At 39.3% G+C, this 24580-nt stretch overlaps 1 protein-coding gene across 1 annotated transcript in view; it reads left to right on the top strand.

Annotated features, from left to right (window-relative positions):
- The window catches only part of LOC126195084 (protein borderless), a 444253-nt gene that overhangs the window by 266297 nt on the left and 153376 nt on the right, over positions 1 to 24580 (top strand). The gene's annotated exons all lie outside the window — the stretch shown is intronic.

The following is a 24580-nucleotide window of genomic DNA, read 5'->3' as shown; positions in this document are numbered from 1 at the left end:
CGGTGGAAGGACTCTCTGGGATCAGTGTGCGACAATTAGCAGCAGCGGAAGACGTGTCTCGCTCTCTTATCTGGGGGGAGGGGGGGGGGTGTGAGAGGTTGTGTGTACATAATGAAAAATTACTGTGCAGATATCATCTACAGCGCGTTCAGATCCTGAGCCCACAAGATCATCACGGCAGACGGTGGTTCTGTCAGTGGCTGTTTCAGAAGTGTGCAGCAGATCCACTGTTCACATCCAAGATTTTATTTACCAATGAGGCAGGTTTCATGAGTGATGGTGCTGTGAATTTCTATAACCAGCATGCATGGGCAGATGTAAATCCTTAAGCAACTCAGGAAAGATTGCATCAACGTGATTCTCAAAATGGTTCAAATGGCTCTAAGCACTATGGGACAACATCCGAAGTCATCAGTCCCTTAGACTTAGAACTACTTCAACCTAACTAAGGATATCACACACATTCATGCCCGAGGCAGGATTCGAACCCGCGACCGCAGAAGCAACGCGGTTCCGGACTTAAGCTCCTAGAACCGCTCGGTCACAGCGGCTACCCGCGATTCTCAATCAATGTATGGGTATGTGTACTTGGCGATAGATTTATAGAGCGAAAAGTGTTACCACAAAGGTTAACTGGGGCGCATTGTCTGGACTTTCTCATTAATGTATTGCCTACGTTTCTGGTGGCTCTGCCATTGCAGCAACGAACACAAATGCGGTTCATGCAAGATGGCGCACCAGCACATTTTCGTGACAACGCGTGCGAACATATGACGCAGACGTTTCAGGACCGCTGGATTGGTCGGAGGGGGTAGAGGGGTGAGGGTCCACACGTTGGCCTGGTCGTTCCTCAGACCTCAATCACCTAGACGTTTGGTTATGGGGACACTTGAAGGAACCGGGTGTACTTCAAAAGATGCATCATTCCTTACACAGAAGGGCAGAGGGGTGCATTGTAATGAAAGTACGCCACGTTGAACACCACCTTTAAACATGTGTTTATCGCTGAAAGTATGCATTTCCAGAGCCATGTTTAAGGGACTTATCTCAGAAAGTATGTATTTCTCGACCCATGTTTACTGGACTTAGTTTTCTTGTTTCGATGGGTTCTACCACCTCTCAAGGTATTCGACACTTTTTTGAGCACTCTGTACATTAGTAAAGGTGTCTGTGCTAAATATTTCCAACTCCTAACCGCCCCTCAATCGTGGAGGTGTGCAACAGGACCGCTTCACTATCAATGTATTGCAAAGAATTGCCGATGCCATACATTTTACCACATAAATTAATAGGTGTTGTGTGTGACTGATTTATATGCACTGGTCACAAAAGGACACCTTCGTTTTATGCATGACAGAGCACAAATCTATTTTCTAAGGATCGTGAGACAATAAGTCACCACAACGTTTCAAGGGCGATGTAATGGTCGAGGAGGTCCGGTAGCTTGGCTTACCCTTTCACAGCATCTGAAACCGTTAGATTTTCGACTATGCGGACATTTACAGGTATAAGGCGTCAGTGAACTGTTTGACGAGTGCAGTGATTCAATGAGAAAAGAGATAGGTGCATTTGAAAGAGTACGTGATACACTGCGAAGGAGAGCTGAAAGATCTGGCGGTAACCACATCTAGCACTGCTTATAGTGTCTGCTTCTACGTAACAGGCATGTGGGAATGAGGGGACAGATCGGTCCATGTCTCAATGGGTCCTAGTTGCCGCGCATATCGTCATAGGAACTTGTGTATTGTAGCCAGTCGATACCACACAGTGGTGACTGTTCCGTGTACAGAGGCTGGCGCTACAGTTTCCAATGTTGTCCGACAGCGGCAGCGGCAGCGACAGCGACAGACGCCTCTCATCACCTGGCCGCACTAGTGCCACGCCCCCTTTGCTGAGGAACCAAGGATCACGTGAACAAGAGATGGCCCCACTGCAGCTGTAGCCACTTCTAGCTAACCTTGCCGACTTGTCGAGTAACTCCAGTCAGCTGTAGTCGAGGATCGTTATAGTGCAGTTGCAACTTTCTCTACGAAAGCAGTACATCGGAACGGGCCTTTATATCTATACAGGCTGATTCAAAAGTGTTCACACGTCGTGGGTGAAATGTATGCATCAAAATAAGAGTAAAATGTTAAATAAAGTTTTATCTGAAATGACTTTATTTCAGATTTATGTCGCTCTACATCATGGGCCGGTACAGGCATCTGGCGCGTAGTGTTCGTCTGCACCGTTTCTAACAGGTTGTGGAGTAAATGTACAGTACGTAGTTGTGCGGAACTTCGGATACCTTCGAGTTGTTTCTAAAAAGAATTAGCTTTGTGTTGCTTGTCTTGCACTTGGGGTCCCTATTGTCCTGCACAACTCTGATATAAAGCAGTTTCAGACAATACTTTATTTATATACTAAGATGGTATCTGTTCTTTCTGACATGTCCGAGCCGGCCGCGGTGGTCTCGCGGTTCTAGGCGCGCAGTCCGGAACCGTGCGACTGCTACGGTCGCAGGTTCGAATCCTGCCTCGGGCATGGATGTGTATGATGTCGTTAGGTTAGTTAGGTTTAAGTAGTTCTAATTTCTAGGGGACTGATGACCACAGCAGTTGAGTCCCATAGTGCTCAGAGCCATCTGAACCATTTTTTGACATGTCCGAAAGAACAGATACCATCTTAGTATATATATATATATATATATATATATATATATATATATATATATATATAGGCTCACCGGCCACTTGACCGTGCTCTTCTTCTGTGCGGATGCACAAAAAGTGCCCGAACCCTTACTGGAATCGGCAACGCGCCGCGAGTAATGAGTATAATGGGCGGGGGCACTGCGAATGTAGTGCGGGACAATACGTTGAGAATGTGGGTGTCGCGGGAGGCGTGCCAGAGATAAGTCCCTGCAGTCGCACTATCCTCTGTGTCCTCGGTGGCTCAGGTGGACTGCCGGCACGGTAGCTCAGCGTGTTCGGTCAGAGAGCCGGTTGGCCTCTGTAATAAAAAACTGAGTGCAAGGATCAACCACCGAACTTGAACAGGATGTCTTGCGACGTCCGCAACGACCAAACACAACGATCAATAACGAACAAAATGAATAGAAAGAAAAAAAAGATGGATAGAGCGTCTGCCATGTAAGCAGGAGCTCCCGGGTTCGAGTCCCGCTCGGGGCACACATTTTCATCTGTCCCCGTTGACGTATGTCAACGCCTGTAAGCAGCTAAGGGTTATCTTTTCATTGTAATTTAATACTGTATTTAACATTGTACCCTTATTTTGATGCATGTGTTACACTCACAAAGTGTGTAAAGTTAGTTTGGAACCACCTGGAATTAATGTCGTGTTGTTGCTTGTGAACTTGTGATCCTTCTGTACTCCATATCTCTAAAGCAAATCTTTCCAGACTAAACTATATTTGATATTTTACGCTAGTTTTGATACATACATTATACCGATGAAGTGTATACAGTTAATTTTGAATCACCAAGAAATAATTTTGTGTTGTCTGTTGTGAAGTTGTGATCCCTACTACTAAATGCTTAGAAAGTAGAGCATTTCAGACAAAACTTTATTTTACATATTACACTTATTTTGATGCATATATTACACCCACGAAGTGTGTACAATTAATGTTGAATCACCCTGTGTAGTGAAATGTTAAAGTGTTTAACGTATCCCGGCTTTGCCAAGCACTTTTATATGAATTTCGGCAAGAATGCTCTGTACCAAAAGTAGAGTGTAATACAGTATTTCTCTGAGAGATCTACTTGGTCACTTCAGATACTTTTCTAGTTTTGACCAATGCTGTGGGTAAAGGTCACGAATTTTTTAAACCCTCTGTATGACTGTTGGAACAGTTCACGGGTGTACTGCCGGTGATAGTGTCCAATGAGCACATTATTTCGGCGATCAGACATGCCTCCATCGTCAAATGCGTTGACGAACTGAGCTCCTGAGGGTGTGCGGCCGACTTACAGTCTCCTCTCACTGAAAGCGCTGACGACAGCCGAAATATTGAGTCCGGCAGCACACCCGTGGACTGTTTTATCAACAAATACTCCTGGACAAACTGAAGAATCACACTCTATTTATTTGATTACTAGTATACAAGTGGTCCGAGCACGGATACCCGGATGAAGCTGGTCAGTAGGTTTTGCATTTATCTAACATTTGGGAACGTTAATTATAAACCATTATGAAAATATGCAATAGGATAGCTACCAAAGCTCAAAGATGTAGTTTTCTATAGGAAGATAGCAACATGAACTAACTAGCAAAACCCTGGACTGGATCGGCGAAAGATAGAGGGACTGGCAGTAGACCCCAAATGTAAATCCGTGTAAGGTGTAGCTTATAAAAAGACCAAGACATCCATTAATGTTTGATTAAACTTTTTTTCTAGTAATCAGTCTTATAACTATTTATATGTGGCCGCCACTAATTCTACTCTTCATTTCACTTGCTATCTATGTCCTCAGTTACTTGCTGCATGTGCTTCAATCTTTGTCTTCCCCTACAGTTTGTAACCCCCCATGAACCATGGACCTTGCCGTTGGTGGGGAGGCTTGCGTGCCTCAGCGATACAGATGGCCGTACCGTAGGTGCAACCACAACGAAGGGTATCTGTTGAGAGGCCAGACAAACATGTGGTTCCTGAAGAGGGGCAGCAGCCTTTTCAGTAGTTGCAGGGGCAACAGTCTGGATGATTGACTGATCTGGCCTTGTAACATTAACCAAAATGGCCTTGCTGTGCTGGTACTGCGAACGGCTGAAAGCAAGGGGAAACTACAGCCGTATTTTTTCCCGAGGACATGCAGCTTTACTGTAGGATTAAATGATGATGGCGTCCTCTTGGGTAAAATATTCCGGAGGTAAAATAGTCCCCCATTCGGATCTCCGGGCGGGGACTACTCAGGAGGACGTCGTTATCAGGAGAAAGAAAACTGGCGTTCTACGGATCGGAGCGTGGAATGTCAGATCCCTTAATCGGGCAGGTAGGTTAGAAAATTTAAAAAGGGAAATGGATAGGTTAAAGTTATAGTGTGAATTAGTGAAGTTCGGTGGCAGGAGGAACAAGACTTTTGGTCTGGTGATTACAGGGTTATAAATACAAAATCAAATAGGGGTAATGCAGGAGTAGGTTTAATAATGAATAAAAAAAATAGTAGTGCGGGTTAGCTACTACAAACAGCATAGTGAACGCATTATTGTGGCCAAGATAGACACAAAGCCCATGCATACTACAGTAGTACAAGTTTATATGCCAACTAGCTCTGCAGATGATGAAGAAATTGATGAAATGTATGACGAGATAAAAGAAATTATTCAGGTAGTGAAGGGAGACGATAATTTAATAGTCATGGGTGACTGGAATTCGTCAGTAGGAAAAGGGAGAGAAGGAAACATAGTAGGTGAACATGGATTGGGGGGAAGAAATGAAAGAGGAAGCCGCCTTGTAGAATTTTGCACAGAGCATAACTATATCATAACTAACACTTGGTTCAAGAATCATAAAAGAAGGTTGTATACCTGGAAGAATCCTGGAGATACTAAAAGGTATCAGATAGATTATATAATGGTAAGACAGAGATTTAGGAACCAGGTTTTAAAATGTAAGACATTTAAAGGGGCAGATGTGGATTCTGACCACAATCTATTGGTTATGAACTGCAGATTGAAACTGAAGAAACTGCAAAAAAGTGGGAATTTAAGGAGCTGGGACCTGGATAAACTGAAAGAACCAGAGGTTGTAGAGAGTTTCAGGGAGAGCATAAGGGAACAATTGACAGGAATTGGGGAAAGAAATACAGTAGAAGAAGAATGGGTAGCTCTGAGGGATGAAGTAGTGAAGGCAGCAGAGGATAAAGTAGGTAAAAAGACGAGGGCTAATAGAAATCCTTGGGTAACAGAAGAAATATTGAATTTAATTGATGAAAGGAGAAAATATAAAAATGCAGTAAATGAAGCAGGCAAAAAGGAATACAAACGTCTCAAAAATGAGATCGACAGGAAGTGCAAAATGGCTAAGCAGGGATGGCTAGAGGACAAATGTAAGGATGTAGAGGCTTGTCTCACTAGGGGTAAGATAGATACTGCCTACAGGAAAATTAAAGAGACCTTTGGAGAGAAGAGAACCGCTTGTATGAATATCAAGAGCTCAGATGGCAACCCAGTTCTAAGCAAAGAAGGGAAGGCAGAAAGGTGGAAGGAGTATATAGAGGGTTTATACAAGGGCGATGTACTTGTGGACAATATTATGGAAATGGAAGAGGATGTAGATGAAGATGAAATGGGAGATACGATACTGCGTGAAGAGTTTGACAGAGCACTGAAAGACCTGAGTCGAAACAAGGCCCCGGGAGTAGACAACATTCCATTAGAACTACTGATGGCCTTGGGAGAGCCAGTCATGACAAAACTCTACCATCTGGTGAGCAAGATGTATGAGACAGGCGAAATACCCTCAGACTTCAAGAAAAATATAATAATTCCAATCCAAAGAAAGCAGGTGTTGACAGATGTGAAAATTACCGAACTATCAGTTTAATAAGTCACAGTCGCAAAATACTAACGCGAATTCTTTACAGACGAATGGAAAAACTGGTAGAAGTGGACCTCGGGGAAGATCAGTTTGGATTCCGTAGAAATGTTGGAACACGTGAGGCAATACTAACCTTACGACTTATCTTAGAAGAAAGATTAAGAAAAGGCAAACCTATGTTTCTAGCATTTGTAGACTTAGAGAAAGCTTTTGACAATGTTAACTGGAATACTCTCTTTCAAATTCTGAAGGTGGCAGGGGTAAAATACAGGGAGCGAAAGGCTATTTACAATTTGTACAGAAACCAGATGGCAGTTATAAGAGTCGAGGGGCATGAAAGGGAAGTAGTGGTTGGGAAAGGAGTGAGACAGGGTTGTAGCCTCTCCCCGATGTTATTCAATCTGTATATTGAGCAAGCAGTAAAGGAAACAAAAGAAAAATTCGGAGTAGGTATTAAAATTCATGGAGAAGAAATAAAAACTTTGAGGTTCGCCGATGACATTGTAATTCTGTCAGAGGCAGCAAAGGACTTGGAAGAGCTGTTGAACGGAATGGACAGTGTCTTGAAAGGAGGATATAAGATGAACATTAACAAAAGCAAAACGAGGATAATGGAATGTAGTCAAATTAAATCGGGTGATGCTGAGGGAATTAGATTAGGAAATGAGACACTTAAAGTAGTAAAGGAGTTTTGCTATTTAGGGAGTAAAATAACTGATGATGGTCGAAGTAGAGAGGATATAAAATGTAGACTGGCAATGGCAAGGAAAGCGTTTCTGAAGAAGAGAAATTTGTTAACATCGAGTATAGATTTAAGTGTCAGGAAGTCGTTTCTGAAAGTATTTGTATGGAGTGTAGCCATGTATGGAAGTGAAACATGGACGATAACTAGTTTGGACAAGAAGAGAATAGAAACTTTCGAAATGTGGTGCTACAGAAGAATGCTGAAGATAAGGTGGGTAGATCACGTAACTAATGGGGAGGTATTGAATAGGATTGGGGAGAAGAGAAGTTTGTGGCACAACTTGACTAGAAGAAAGGATCGGTTGGTAGGACATGTTTTGAGGCATCAAGGAATCACAAATTTAGCATTGGAGGGCACCGTGGAGGGTAAAAATCGTAGAGGGAGACCAAGAGATGAATACACTAAGCAGATTCAGAAGGATGTAGGTTGCAGTAGGTATTGGGAGATGAAGAAGCTTGCACAGGATAGAGTAGCATGGAGAGCTGCATCAAACCAGTCTCAGGACTGAAGACCACAACAACAACAACAACAACAGTTTGTAACCTTTACAGTTCCATCTAGTACCATGGAGGTTATTCCCTGTTGCTTTAACACATGTCCTATCATTCTGTCCCTTCTTATTGTCAGTGCTTTCCATTTGTTTCTTTCTTCTAAGATTCTGCGGAGAACCTCCCCATTCCTCATTTTTTCAGGCTATCTGACTTTCAGCATTTTTCTTTAGCAACACACCTCAGACGCTTTGATTCTCATCTGTTCTGGGTTTCCCACTGTCCACGGCTCACTACCACACAATGCTGCGCTCCAACCGTACATTCTCAGAAATTACTTCTTCAAATTATTGCTTATGTTCGATACCAGTAGAATTCTCTTGGCTAGGAATGCCCTCTTTGCCTGTCTAGTTTTATGTACTCGTTGCTTTATCCACCATTGGTAATTTTGCTTCCAAGGTAGGACAATTCCTTAACTTCATCCCCTTCATGACCACGTATTCCGTCTGTATGATCCCAACTTTCAGCATGAGAATGCGCAGAGTTTATTACCTTTCAACCGTTTGCACAAAGGCTCAATTTACACCAGTCTCTCTTAAATGGCTTCCTCCACGTTATTTCAGTCAATTGCCCTCTTTCGCGATGGACTGTCGCCTGGCCCAAGTAAATATTTTGTGAACTGACGGCCTTCTGTTCGACCCTAAATGGAAGGACGAGAGGGCATCGGCCAGAAGTGACTCTGCAGGTACGATCCACTTTGCGCTGCTTCCCAGAATCACTGACATGGCCCCTTCTCTGCCGTCAACATTTATGGCCCCCAATCCATCTCTCTCTCTGTTCTCCATCGCCTCCACTATGGCCCCTCGAGTAAAAGTTTTGTGCAGGTTACACATTCAGTTATAAGAACATTCTGCCCACAATTTCCCCTATATAAAAAAGTCAGTAAACCACGCATACCAAATGCAGTACTAGGAAAATCATGATCTAAAATATGAACTTTAACTTGACTGACAATGTTGTTAAAGTGAGAGAGTGGCGTGCCATCTCTCAAGCTGTTGACGTTGTTCTATACGAGTTTCGTGACGTCACTTCCTGCTATTTCACGTTAGGGAGCCATTTCATGACATGAAACATAAAAAAGTAATGCGATATTTCGGAAACGTCCACGTAAAGTAGCAAAAACTTTCCCTACGTCACAAGCAGAAAGGTAGACGCCATACAGTATGTGCTGTGTTCTGTAGAAGACCATATAAAGTGGGTGTTATGTTATAAATTGAGGTGACAGAAGTCATGGGATAGCTATATATAAATATGCAGATGGCAGTAGTATCGTCTACATATAAAAGGACAGTCCTTTGGCGGGGTGTCATTTGTACTCCTTGATGAGAAAAGGTTTACAACGTGACTGTCAGCAAGACGGGAATTAACAGATTCTCAACGCAGAATGCTAATTGGAACTGGACACTTGGGACATTCTGTTTCGGAAATCGTTAGGAAATTCAATATTCCCAGACCCAAAGGGGCAAGAGTGGGCCCAGAATACCAAATTTTAGGCTACCGTTCACAGCGGACAACGCAGTGGCCGATGGCCTTCACCTAACGATCGAGAGAAACGGCATTTGCATAGAGTTGCCGGTACTAATCGACAAGTAACACTGCGTGAAATGATCACAGAAGTTAATGTGGGATGTACGATGAACGTATCAGTTAGGACAGTGTGGCGAAATTTGACGTTAATTGTCAGCTGTACCAACTGATGACTAGCCCGAGTGCCTTTGGCAACAGCACGAAATCACCTGCAGAGCCTCTCCTGGGCTAATGACAATATCAGTTGGACAACAGACGACTGTAAAACCGTGGCCTGGTCATATGAACCCCGATTTCAGTTGGTAAGAACTGATAGTAGGGTTTAGATTAGATTAGTACTTGTTCCATAGATCATGAATACGACACTTCGTAATGATGTGGAACGTGTCAGGTTAATAAAAGGTGTCTATACGAGATATTACATTACACAAAATATTACATGACACTCAATATTTTTAATTTTTGTGGGGGTTGGGAAATTACCCATTTACTATATCCAAAAATTCATCTAATGAGTAGAAGGAGTTGCCATTAAGAAATTCTTTTAATTTCCTTTTAAATGCTATATGGCTATCTGTCAGACTTTTGATGCTATTACGTAAGTGACCAACGACTTTTGTGGCAGCATAATTTACCCCCTTCTGAGCCAAAGTTAGATTTAACCTTGAGTAGTGAAGATCATCATTTCTCCTAGTGTTGTAGCCAAGTACACTGATATTAATTTTTAATTCGTTCGGATTGTTAATAACAAATTTCATAAGTGGATATATATACTGTGAGGCTACAGTGAGGATTTCTAGCTCTTTAAATGTATGTAGGATGATCTTGGATGAGCTGCAGCAATTATTCTGATTACACACTTTTGTGCAATGAACACTCTTTTACGCAATGATGAGTTCCCCAGAATATGATGCCATACGAAAGCAGAGAATGAAGATAGGCGTGGTAAGCTAATTTACTCAGATATATATCGCCAAAATTTGCAATGACCCTAATAGCATAAGTAGCTGAACTCAAACGTTTCAGCAGATCCTCTGTGTGTTTTTTCCAGTTCAACCCCTCATAAATGCATACACCTAGAAATTTTGAATATTCTATCTTAGCTACCGATTTCTGATCGAAGTCTATATTTATTAATGGTGTCATTCCATTTACTGAGTGGAACTGTATATACTGTATTTTGTCAAAGTATAATGAGAGCCCATTTGCAGAGAACCACTTAATGATTTTCTGAAAAACATCGTTTACAATTTCACTAGTTACTTCTTGTCTGTTGAGTGCGATAGCTATACTTGTATCATCGGCAAAAAGTACCAGCTTTACATCTTCGTGAATATAGAATGGCAAGTCATCAATATATATTAAGAACAGCAAAGGACCCATGACCGAACCTTGCGGCACCCCATTCTTGAGTGTTCCCCAGTTTGAGAAATCACCAGTTTTTTGCATATTATGTCAACTGCTTATTTCAACTTTCTGCTCTCTTCCAGTTAGGTATGATTTAAACCATTTGAGCATTGTCCCATTCATACCACAGTACTTGAGCTTATATAGAAGTATTTTATGATTTAGACAATCAAAAGCCTTTGATAGATCACAAAAAATCCCAACGGGTGACCTCTGGTTACTCAGAGCATTGAATATTTCATTAGTGAAAATATATATAGCATTTACCGTTGAAAACCCTTCTGGAAACCAAACTGACATTTTGTTAAAACTTTATTTTTACAAAGGTGTGAAGCTACTCTACAATACATTACTTTTTCAAGAATTTTGGATAAGGCAGTCAGAAGAGAGATTGGGCAGCAGTTGTCGACATCAGACGTATCCCCTTTTTTATACAGTGGTTTAACAATGGCAACCTTCAGTCTATCTGGGAAAATACCATGGTTCAGAGAGCTATTATATATGTGGCTAAGAATCCCACTTATTTCTTGGGAACAAGCTTTTATTATCCTGCTGGAAATGCCATCAATTCCATGCGAGCTTTTATTCGTGAGAGAGTTTATTATCTTCCTAATTTCAGAAGGAGAGGTGGGTGGAATTTCAATTGTATCAAATCGTGTGGGTAAGGACTCTTCTATTAACTGCCTGGCTTCTTCTAATGAACATTTAGATCCTATTTTCTCTACAACATTTAAAAAATGATTATTCAAAATGTTTTCGACTTCCGGCTTGTTGTTTATCAAGTTTCCATTCGCTTTGATGGTGATGCCGTCATCCTGTACTCTTGGTTGCCCTGTCTCCCTTGTAATAATATTCAAAATTGTTTTGATTTTGTTATCAGAGGTGTTTATCTCAGACATGATGCACATGCTTCTGGACTTTTTAATAACCTTTCTTAATGTAGCACAGTAGTTTTTATAATATTTGGCTGTTTCTGGGTCATTATGCTTTCTTGTTGTTAGATATAGTTCCCTTTTGTGGTTACAAGATATTTTTATTCCCTTAGTAAGCCAAGGTTTTTTGCATGGTTTCTTATAATTAGATTTAACTACTTTCTTGGGGAAACAGTTTTCAAATTCTCTTGTAAGAGTATCATGAAATAAGTTATATTTTAAATTAGCATTGGGTTCCTTGTACACCTCATTCCAGTCTAACTGCTGAAGATTTTCTCTGAAATATCTAATTGTTGAGTCATTAATTGAACGCAAAACTTTGGAGGGTAGTTTTTAATTACTGAATGGAGCTCTGTCATATACTGCAACTAGCTGAGCATCATGATCAGAAAGCCCATTCTCAACAGGACAAGACTCTACGTTTTTAAACCTATCTTGGTCTATAAAAGTGTAATCTATCAATGTGCTGCTGTCCTTTCCTATCCGAGTAGGAAAATTAATGACAGGTGTCAAATTGAAAGAACCGAGCAAGACTTCCAGGTCATTCTTCATATTACACTCTTTCAGTGAACCAACATTGAAGTCCCCACAAATAATAATTTGCTTTCCCCCATCTGACATCTGGTCCCTTTAAATCTCCCCCCCCCCCCACCCCCCCTCCATTTGACAGATCGCACAAGGCATCCAAATTTTCCAGGAATAAATGAATGTTTCCTGAAGGGGACCTATGTACTGTTACAATTATAAAAGAGCCCTCCTTCAGTTTAAGTTGACAGGCACATGCTTCTATACGTTGCCCTAGACAAAACTTTTTTGTATGTAAGCTTTCTACACAGTGATAACCTTTGACATATGTGGCAACTCCTCCTCCCACCTCATTCTCTCTACTCATATGTGCAGCTAGTTTAGAACCACTGATATTTACCTTTTCCATATCAGGCACAATGTAATGTTCAGACAGACATAGTATATCTGTTACATTATCAGATTTAATGTCATATAAACAAACCAGGAGTTCATCTTTATTCTTCAATCCCGGAATATTTTAGTCAAAAATGGTAACATTATTTTTTACTTTATTTTTGTGAGAATCTACTTTTTTCTTTAATCCACCAATATTTTGGTTAAATATGGTAACATTATTATTTACTTTCCTGTTGTGAGAATTCTGTGAGTTTTGGACCTCTTTTGCACCTGCCTGCCGGAACTTGTCATTGGACACATATTAGTCTAAAAAAGAGGTACATCCATGAGTATTAGTGTCCTTCCTTATGGATTTCGCTAACAGCTCTCCCAGTTTACCCTTTCCTATCGAGATGTAGGCTATGCCTTGTGAAATCCCCCCTGTCAATAGCCTCGACGGAAACCAATCCAATGCCTGACAGAGTGGCCGCCCTACGCAACTGATCCAACTCCATTCGACAGGGTTCGAGTGTAGCAAAGATTCCACGACGCCTTGGACGCATGTTGTCCACAAAGCACTGTGCAAGCTGATGGTAGTTTCATAATGGCGTGGGCTGTGTTTACATGGAATGGATTGTGTCCTCTGGTCCAGCTAAGCCGATCGTTGACTGGAAATGGTTATCTTCGGCTACATGGAGATCATTTGCAGCCATTCATGGACTCCTATTTCTCAGACAACGGTGGCATTTTTATGGATAACAAAGCGCAATGTCAGTGGGCCACAGCTGTGTGAGACTGGTTTGAAGGACATTCTGTACAATTCGAACGAATGTTTAGGTCACCAAGATTGCCCAACACGAATCCTATCGAACATGTGTGGGACCTAATCGATAGTTCAGTTCCTGCACCGGCCACACTTTCATGGTCATGAATGGCTCAATATTTCTGCAGGGGATTACCAAAGACTTGTTGAGTCCATGCAACGTCGAGCTGCTGCACCACGCCAGCTGAAAGGTGTCCGACGCAATATTGGGAGTCATCCCGCGACTTCACTTTTGTGCAACTTACACCTTTTGAATAAATGCTCTTTCTAAGCTTCAGCGCAATTAATGTCTCGAGAATGCGTTGTTGTTTGCTACGATCTTTTGTAATAAAGTATCAGCAAACGTCATGTAGACGGTTCAAGAATTTTCGTGTTTAGCTATTATCGCGTTATAACTCGCGCATTATGACAGTTAGCTGCTAAACAGCACATTGAAAATTCATGAAGAACGTCTCATTCTCGTTAGGACTTGTTATAATGAAATGTAAATTAATACCACATTGTCGATTAAAGCCTTCAGAAGACCATTACATAAAATAAAAGATCGATTTGTGCACAGCATTTGCGTAGCGTAGTTAGTGGCGGCGCCACGTTATGAAAGAGCAAGATTAAAACCTGAAAGGGTTGGTGTTTTAGTGAATCCAGTTTTTTCCCTTCGTGTTTTCTAAAGGGTTGTGAGACTTTCTTATGAAGTTAATATAAATAAATTCTGTAGTATTTGATGTTATGTAAATATAAATATTCTCTCTGTCAGGAACGCGTTATATTTTGTGAACTTTTATAAGTCGATATCCTCACTGACTAGACATGTATTTTTTCTGTTTGTCTTATTACTTGTTGATGGATACTTAAGTTCTTATTTATGTATACCACAAACAGAAGAACATGAGTAGCATAAGGGCACAGGAGGAAATGTGCGTTTTAATAAAACTAACGTGTACTTTCAAATGCGTGCGTTTAACCCATCATGATACATCACGTATACGTGGCGTGCGAATACAGAATCTGTCAAGAGAAATGAACGTATTGCAGTCTTAGCTAAATATAGCGTCTGAATAAAATAATGATTGGAAATGTGTGCTGAGATACATTATCGGTACCTGTTTTGCACTGAGCGAGATGGCACAATGCTAAGACACTGGAACTGTATTCGGCAGGACTACGGTTAAAATTCTCATCCGGCCATCCTGGTTTGGATTTTACGTAGTGTCTGCAAATGTCACAAGCCAAATGACTGGAAGGGTTCTCTGAAAGGATTATGACTGATATTCTTTCCCGAACCGTGCTAGTGCTCCATCTCTTGGCGACCTACGTGCTTTTCCATGTTAGCATAGCACTCAAAAGAACGACCTACACTGTTTAAGTTCAATAACCTTACCGACAATCACGTTTTATGAAAATGCACGTCGTTGCAGACCGTATATAATAGATGCTGCTGTAATCGGAGAGAGAAAAGATGCTGGCATTTAGTGAATTTCTCTGTGTTTAGAGATACTGGAAATTTCTTACAAACTGTGATAGCTGAAGTTAATCACAAACTGAAGCTGCAGAAATACCCGATTTGGAGGTAGATTTGTTATAATTACTCCTAAAATCGGATACTTTTCTTCATCTTCATCTATACTCCTCACGCCACCCTATGGTGATTGATATGACGTCCGTATTATGTCGTTAGAGGACTGTCTTATAACTGTCACTGCTTTAATAAGATTGTAGATGATGTCAATATGTTGAAAATAAAATGTTAATTACGATGCGACAGTAGTTTGACAGTTCCACACTTACGACGCTATATGTTTACAAAGATTGTGCAACTGTACAGCGACATTATTTTATTAGCTAAAATTTGTTACGATTGTCTTCGGTTGTTGCATATGTTACTTTCGTTATATCCATTTTCGTGTTCTAAAAGTTCAATCAACTTTATGAGGTAGTATTTGTGTCTAAATTCTATATGTTCGTTTAATATTTCTTGTGGATATTTTATCGTGCACATATAGATTTCAAATTGTTCAAGAATGTTCATTGCAAAACCTTCTGGTATTTTGTGCGGAATCTGGAGTGCATTTTTTATCCTATCAACATTGTGATTTTGATTTTTCAGTTGTAACGATACATATTAAAGGCTTTACTTTAATGAAGTATGCGATCCCTTCCAAATTCAACCAGTTTAATGAGTATTTATGATTATAGAATAGTTATTGTGTATGTTAACAATGATTGCACAGCATGTCTCCACAAACAGTCAACCCATTAAATTATACTGAATAACTGACCCACACAAAAGTTTATATCACTTGATCACTGATACAGCAAATGTCATCATGTAAAAACACTAAGTTCATCTTAAATAATTAATATGAAGTACGAGAAATAGTGGCCAACTTACGTATTTTGGATCTCCTTAAATAAAAATCGCCCAGTGAAACCTATTTGTTCACTAGGAGCGTTTTCACTCAGTATTCACGTAATCAATCCTATTTTAGACGAAAACCTATGTAATTCTTCATAATTCACGTTACTTACTTATTTATGCAAATTAGAGAAGTCAATTGACAAACTTCTAAAAAACGACCTTTTTGTAACAAAGAATTATTCTGTCAAGTCAACAAATCTGTCTGTCATTTTAATAACATGTTAAATTATGTCACTCGATGCAAATTAATAACTTTTCTGCGCAAATTATGATAACAGATGTATATGTGACTTATAAACTATATCTCTTTTTAGTAGTTCTTTGACAATGTTATAAATACAAGCCAGTCGGAGGCAGTCGGGGCAGTCGGAATGTCACTTTGGTGAAGTGTGTTTCTGTGTTATTGTTTGGCAAAACAAGTCAAAGAACATGTAAAGGAAGTATTACTTTGTGTTGTGTTATGGTCTTTGGTGGACAGTGGAATTAATATGGCCACTAAAGTAATAAATATTTGATGTTTACATACGTGTTGGTTTCGCTCGTTCTTTATCATCAAAAGCACATGAAAAACACGGAACCTCATGTGTTTACCCTAGACAACCAAATTTAGAGCCAGCATCAGCAACGAGACACAGCAGCGATCCAGCAAGCAGCAGCGATCCAGCAAGCAGCAGCGATTACTACAATACAATATTTTGTAATGGCGCCAACCTAACATCAAGTGCTAACAAGCTCCGTAAATGGGAGTGAAATAGTGCGTTTATCAGCAATTAGCAAAAGATATCTACGACGACTTTTGGCGGTCCATTTACAAAAGTGGGGGCTCGTCCGGGATTTTTAAGTGCATCGATGATAATAGTGCAGCGATAAATTTCGTAAGTGCTTAGCACTCCAAAAAAGTTTATTTGTGCAGTGTGGCAACAGTGAAAATATGTCAAAAATAAATAAATAAAGTGTGTTTGTGCGACTACGAAAAAGTATCATCACACCGCTCGGAAGATTAACTTCTGGATTATGTCAATGGAGTTCATCAATCAAGACTTCAGCTTCGATACAACCGAATAGACGTGAAGAAAGCCAACAAGAACACCGATCACGACATCATAGCATAAAGCAAGGTATTTTGTTGTTGTCATTTAAAATAATAAATAGTGAACATGTCTCTACCTGAGAGTGATGATATCGTAGGAAATGTAAAAATTGAACCAGGGGATGGTGAACAATTAAACTTAACAGAGTGGCTAGCAGGGTTTGCAACTCAAATAAGCTCGCAACTCAAACAATCAAGTGAAGAAAATACAGATAGACTGAATAAGTTAAGTTTGGATTTCAAACAATCAAATGAACAAGTAAGTTTGAAACTTAAAGAAAACACAGATAGACTGGACAATTTAAGTTTGGATTCTAAACAATCAAGTGAACAAGTACGTTTGGAACTTAAAGAAAACACAGATAGACTGGATAAGTTAAGCTTGGATTTTGATCTCTTAAGTACTCATCTCAATGAGAAGTGTGAGGAAATTAAAACTACCCTCAGCAAGAACACTAGCGAACAGTTGATACACCTCAGAAAAGAATTTCAAGTTAAAGTTGAAAGTTTAAATGAAAACATACAAGCGAACACAGACAGCATTGCTGTCATCTACAACAGAGTAGATACTGAAACTAAAAGATTAGATCAGAGAATAGACAAAACATCAGAAAACCTTAAACAGGAATACAACCTGTACACCACTAATGTAGATACAAAAGTAGAAAATATGCACACTAAATATTCACAATTGGAAGATGCAGTGATGTCCAAACAAACGATTTACAATCAAAATACAATGTATGGGCACATCCAAGTGAAATGCTTTCCTGGTGAAAATCTGCACCCCATTGACTTTATTCACCAACGTAAGGATATGTTTGTTGTAGGAATGTCAGACAACATAAAAATTAAGTTAGTAAAACGGTTTCTAGAAGGGGAGGCCCTATCCTGGGCAAATGAGAATAATGATTCTTGGAATACGTTTGAAGAGTTTGAAGCCAAATTTATTTGTAAATTTTGGTCACAGTCCATACAAGCCAGATTAAAGTCAGAATTTCTAAATGGACCAGTGTATAGAGGGAAAGTTGGAGGAATGCAAAAATTTTGCAGAGATCAATTGAAAAAACTTGCTCACTTAAATAATTCTTTTGATATTATGACACAAATTGATGTTTTAAAAAGAAGATTACCAGAGAGACTGCAGTGGGAATTGGTCCAGGGACCAGACAATTCAATGGAAGAGTTCCTGAAATTTGTAGATAGATTAGATAGGGCCTTGGAAAGAGAAAATAACCAAAGTTTTGGCTCTGGCAACAACCAGTATGGGGGGTGGAACAGGAATGTAAATAGAGATTATTATGGGAGGAGAGACTTTGAAAATTCTGGAAATAATGCTCCAAATAGGGGAGATAGGAGATATGAAAATAATTTCAGAAACAATACACAGGAGGGAGGATGGAGGAGAGATAACAGGAATGATAGAAATAGGTTTTGGGGAAGAGAACAAGATAGAAGGGGGTTTGTTGAAACTAGTGAACAAAACGACAACTACAAACGGACAGACCGAGGAAACCAGCCGGGAAACGGTGGACAGTCCCACTAGATGTCCGTAGTTTAGGGGCTAGACAATATTATGACAGGACAACACATAACCGAAACTGGAAAAGGAGAGGATACAATGTAAAGAGTAAATACCATGAAAATACTGAAGTTGTTAGAATGAATAAATTAGAATTTAATAAAAGGTTTTGGGATACTATGAGTAAAAGTGATACAGTTAATAAAAACTGTGTTCAAGCACAGGTAGTTAGTGAAAGTGCAGAAATTGAAGGTATTGCAGAGTTCCATAGTTGGGCTGAAAAAGATACTGGTGTGAATAACAAGTCAGACACACCACAAGTAGAATCTATTTTGGGGGGTTTATTTGATATGAAGGGGGATGACGAAGTGTTTAATGGAGCCAAAGACTCAATTGCTGAGATTCAGATACATAGGGGGGAAACTGAAGATGAGGTTGTTGTGGAGGAGGAGGAAGAAGTAATAGAGGGACATTTAAATAATGATCCTAAATCAAGTGATGTTATTGATGAGAGTGTAGAGGAAGAAATAAAAGTATTTGTAGAATTGAAAAGTGATGATGAGATAAAGGTAAGTGATGTGACGAACATGGGTAATAATGAGGTTAATTTAAGTGAAATGCAGACTAGGGAATGTGTATCTGAGGACAAGCTATTGCCTATTGGGAACTATGAAACATTAAACTATGAGCATGGTACTAATAAGAATAATATTAAAGAAAATATAAAGGGATTAAATGTAAATGGGTGTTTTCAAGAAAAAGGGGAAAATTTTTTAGAAGTTTTGTGGAACAACTATGGAAACTGTATAAACAAAGATGCCTTTTGGAAAGAATTAGCAAAGGTAAGTGCAACCTTGTATCCTATATGGTGGATAAAAATCCGTAGTGGACTTTATAAAAAAGGGGGTGAAAACAGTAGGTTGTTAAGTGACAACACAGTGTTAAGAGGAACAGATAAAAACAAAGGTTTATATTTAAATGTCAATGCTTTGCAAACAGAGAGGGATGTGGCTAAGTGTAGGAAAAAGACATTAGACTTAGGAACTAAAGAAATTGAAAATGATCTATTGTTTGAAAATACTGAAATAGACAAAGATGTTGATCTAGGTTGGCTATATGTTAAAGTAAACATTGACATTTGTCCATTTGAATAAAAGAAAGCCCACATCCTAAATGCGTATAGACTTATCTTCCCCAGATCAAGAAGGTTATTTGGATTAAGAAACATCACTGAATTGAAACCATATAAACATGATTAAGCACATTTCCCTGTTTGAATACAGTTACTTACCCATTTTCCATAAAGCATGTGATCAGCAAAGATTTTTACTGGATGTGTCAAATAGCAACTACCACTACAGACCCTGGAAAAGTTCCAGATGTCTGAGACAATGTTTTTATATTTTTATTGTCACTATTGAATATTAAATATTGTGATATCCTCTTTACTTGCAATGGGCAAGAAGGTGACCAACATTTATTACTTTCTTTTGTATTGTTGAATATGGGACATGATTGCACCAAATAAAAGACAATGAAAAAATTGTTGTGCAAGACCCATCATTGTGTTACTATTGTTTTCTTAGGCATAAGATTTGTGTACAATTTTCTACAGCTAATCAGATGTTCACCAAGTTTGATGTTTGTGTTATGTTGTGACCAAATTAAGTGTCCAATTTTAGTATTCATATGTTCTTGTACTATCTTGACTATGTGTCTCAATGGGAGACAAGTTTTTTTTTTAAATATTTCATTTTCTTTTTTTTAAATGCATATTATATTCATACCTGTGACTTCTCTAGTGTTTGTGTTTATATATCTTAAAATCGCATGTGATATATTTGTGTCTGTTTTTGATCATTTTCCATGTGGCTCACTGGGAGCAAAGATTAACAATTTTTTTACTTTCATATATTACTAAATAATTTTATTATGCTGTCATACTGATTGACATAACACAAAGTGCATTTCAAACAACACAACTAAAATATTTGCAGGAAAAAGTCATTTTGAAACGGTGTAACGGTTGTTGTATACATACACATTATGCACAGTAATTGACACATTTGTCCTAGTCGGCTAATATCATTAACATTCTGTAAATGATATTACCCGAGGGGGGTATTGTAACGATACATATTAAAGGCTTTACTTTAATGAAGTATGCGATCCCTTCCAAATTCAACCAGTTTAATGAGTATTTATGATTATAGAATAGTTATTGTGTATGTTAACAATGATTGCACAGCATGTCTCCACAAACAGTCAACCCATTAAATTATACTGAATAACTGACCCACACAAAAGTTTATATCACTTGATCACTGATACAGCAAATGTCATCATGTAAAAACACTAAGTTCATCTTAAATAATTAATATGAAGTACGAGAAATAGTGGCCAACTTACGTATTTTGGATCTCCTTAAATAAAAATCGCCCAGTGAAACCTATTTGTTCACTAGGAGCGTTTTCACTCAGTATTCACGTAATCAATCCTATTTTAGACGAAAACCTATGTAATTCTTCATAATTCACGTTACTTACTTATTTATGCAAATTAGAGAAGTCAATTGACAAACTTCTAAAAAACGACCTTTTTGTAACAAAGAATTATTCTGTCAAGTCAACAAATCTGTCTGTCATTTTAATAACATGTTAAATTATGTCACTCGATGCAAATTAATAACTTTTCTGCGCAAATTATGATAACAGATGTATATGTGACTTATAAACTATATCTCTTTTTAGTAGTTCTTTGACAATGTTATAAATACAAGCCAGTCGGAGGCAGTCGGGGCAGTCGGAATGTCACTTTGGTGAAGTGTGTTTCTGTGTTATTGTTTGGCAAAACAAGTCAAAGAACATGTAAAGGAAGTATTACTTTGTGTTGTGTTATGGTCTTTGGTGGACAGTGGAATTAATATGGCCACTAAAGTAATAAATATTTGATGTTTACATACGTGTTGGTTTCGCTCGTTCTTTATCATCAAAAGCACATGAAAAACACGGAACCTCATGTGTTTACCCTAGACAACCAAATTTAGAGCCAGCATCAGCAACGAGACACAGCAGCGATCCAGCAAGCAGCAGCGATCCAGCAAGCAGCAGCGATTACTACAATACAATATTTTGTAATGGCGCCAACCTAACATCAAGTGCTAACAAGCTCCGTAAATGGGAGTGAAATAGTGCGTTTATCAGCAATTAGCAAAAGATATCTACGACGACTTTTGGCGGTCCATTTACACAGTGTAGAAAGAAGCTTAACTGATTATGTTCGCTCTGTCTAATGTGTTTTTTATACATCACGTTAAAATTTCTTCCTGTTTGGCCAATGTAAAAACTATTACAGCGGCTATATGTGATTTTATGTATGCCTCGATTATCAAATTTCGATTTCGTTGTACATTTGCACAATCTTTGTAAACATATAGCGTCGTAAGTGGTGGTGGAACGATATTTTATTGAAAGACTGTTATTGGTTCAGAAGGCTAGTTGAATATTTGTGGCCTTAAAAAGTGCAATAATTCTGTTGGCGACTCATCTAAAATAGACTGCTGGTTTGTATTTTATCTTCTGTTTAGCCGGCCGGAGTGGCCGAGCGGTTCTAGGCGCTACAGTATGCAACCGCGCGACCGCTGCGGTCGCAGGTTCGAATCCTGCCTCGGGCATGGATGTGTGTGATGTCCTTAGTTTAGTTAGGTTTAAGTAGTGCTAAGGTCTAGGGGACTGATGACCTCAGAAGTCCCATAGTGCTCAGAGCCATTTGAACCATTTACCTTCTGTTTAGGTGAGGTTTCTCGAGTTCGGCATATCTCGCTAAGTATTGCGTTCTGTTTTGGTGTTTTACATTTGTAGTATAATTTTGTGATTATTTTGGGGTCAAAATCACTTGTATAGGCTATAAAGCAAAGTGCGTTAAGCTGTTTTTGGATTTCTGGTTTTTCTAATGATAGATTCTTTAATGTATTCATAATTGAATGGAAAAATGGTGGTTTATGAGCCATTGGATGACTGGAATAGGCATTTAAATATTGTCAGAAGTGGTATTCTTCCTATCACTATCAAACATGTGGTGATTATTTAACAATAAAGTACCCTGTGATGCAGAACGACCCTCTTGCATTGTCTGCCACTGGAGCTGAGTGATCATCTCCTTGATACTTTCGTGCTTGCTATATGAACCTGTAACAAACCGCAGTGCTCTTCTTTGCAGCTTCCCTATTTCCTCTATAAGCCCTGTTTGGTACGGGTCCTACACTGACGAGTAATGTTCGACTACTGGTCGAACGAGTGTTTTGTCAGCTGGGATAGATTCTTCCAATGGATCTCAGTCAGGCATCTGGCTTACTCGCAATGAATTTTATGTGGTGATTCCGCTTCAAATCGCTTCGTATGCATACTTTTATTTTTTGAAAGTAACTGCTTCCAGTGATTGTTCAGCAGTTGTTGAATTATACGCGAAGAGTATTTCTGTCTACGTATTCGCAATATTTTCCATTTATATGGAGGGTAAATTGCCACTCCCAGCAATAAACATCGATGCGCGGCATGTCTTCCCGCATTTCGCTACAATTTTCTAGCATCGTGACTTTGAAACGTCCCCTTAGAACATTTATACAAGACTGTGCTTAAACTGACACACAATATTTTTAGCGCAACGCAATCTGACTTTCAAAAATCCCTACAAAAGAATGGCCCTGACTAACATTAACCTGTACCTTTCACAAATCACTTACCTCACCAAAAATTTTCGTTACTCGAACTACTGCAATACAGCGAGAGCCACTACTGCCAGCTAAATAAAAGATTCAAACTACGGAAGGCACTAACTACTGATAGGCATAGTTAGCAAATGAAAGATTTTAATAGAGAACAAACAATGTATTTACCTTAATAGTCATAATTGACATCCAGTCTTACAAATTTCAAAACTCCGCCATCTCTCTCCCCACATCCACCACTACTGGCGGCTCACCTCCAACTGCGCAACGCTACGCGCTGTTAACATCCAGCTGCCCAACACTACAAAGGCAGACAACAATGCAAACTAGCCACAGACTGCACACAGCACAGCCAGTGATTTTCATACAGAGCGCTACGTAACGTTGCCAATAAGAAAACATAAACAGCCTACTTACATAGCCCCCATGCTCCCAACAAAAAATTTTACAAATTGCTTTGGGCAGTGGCCAACAATGATTTGATAAAATTTTCATAATTACAATAACAAAGACAATAAAATACAATGTTGGTCAAAAGCTAAAATTTACTCACAGTCCATAAAGACAGTCCTGCTCATTCATCACAGTAAAATTGCAGTGTTTTTCTGAAAGTCTGAGCAGTAAAAGAAAATGCACACGGAAGTAGTGGATTTCCATGCAGTCTTGAAGAAGTAGTGTTGTCCCTCCAACGGAAAGACAGTGCTGACTCTTGACATGCAGACAGGTAATGGGCCACAACAGAGCAAACCCACCGCAGAGTCAGTCGAAGTTTTGAAGAATACTGGTAGGTAGGTCATCACAGTGTAGACCCACTGTAGTCCTGGTAGAGATTACATTATTGGTGGGCCATCAAACGTGCAGACCCACTGTAGTCCTTGTAGAGGCGGCCAGCAGCCATCTGTTGCAACTGTGCAGGTGCACAATCACCATCGAAGAGTCTTGCGGACAATATAGCAAGTCCATAAACCACCAGTTGTGCACTCACAAAGTTTTTGGAATTGTCCTTAGAATCAGCAATGCTGTTATCCAGTCCCTTGCTGAATTATTAACACACGTGCAAACACTAACAGTCCCTACTTCTCACATATTGTCCAAATACTATGACCAACAGAAATGTGTGCAGTGAAATGGAACTTACAAGTTACTTAATTTGATGAACTGGTGTCAATTACAATTTTATAACATAAGAATACAATTACAAAGGTACAAAATACATCATTACAGAACATAACAATACAGAGGACATTTGTAATACAGGCTTTACAAAAGAATCGAAATAACATATACGTCAGTGTTACAGGAATTATGAAATAAGTAAATACATAAAATATCTATGAAACGTCCCCTTAGAACATTTATACAAGACTGTGCTTAAACTGACACACAATATTTTTAGCGCAACG

Source organism: Schistocerca nitens, chromosome 7 (assembly GCF_023898315.1).
Source record: "Schistocerca nitens isolate TAMUIC-IGC-003100 chromosome 7, iqSchNite1.1, whole genome shotgun sequence".
Taxonomy (NCBI): Eukaryota; Metazoa; Arthropoda; class Insecta; order Orthoptera; family Acrididae; genus Schistocerca; species Schistocerca nitens.
The sequence above is the reverse complement of the archived record's forward strand: the minus strand, read 5'-3'. Positions and strand labels throughout refer to the sequence as shown.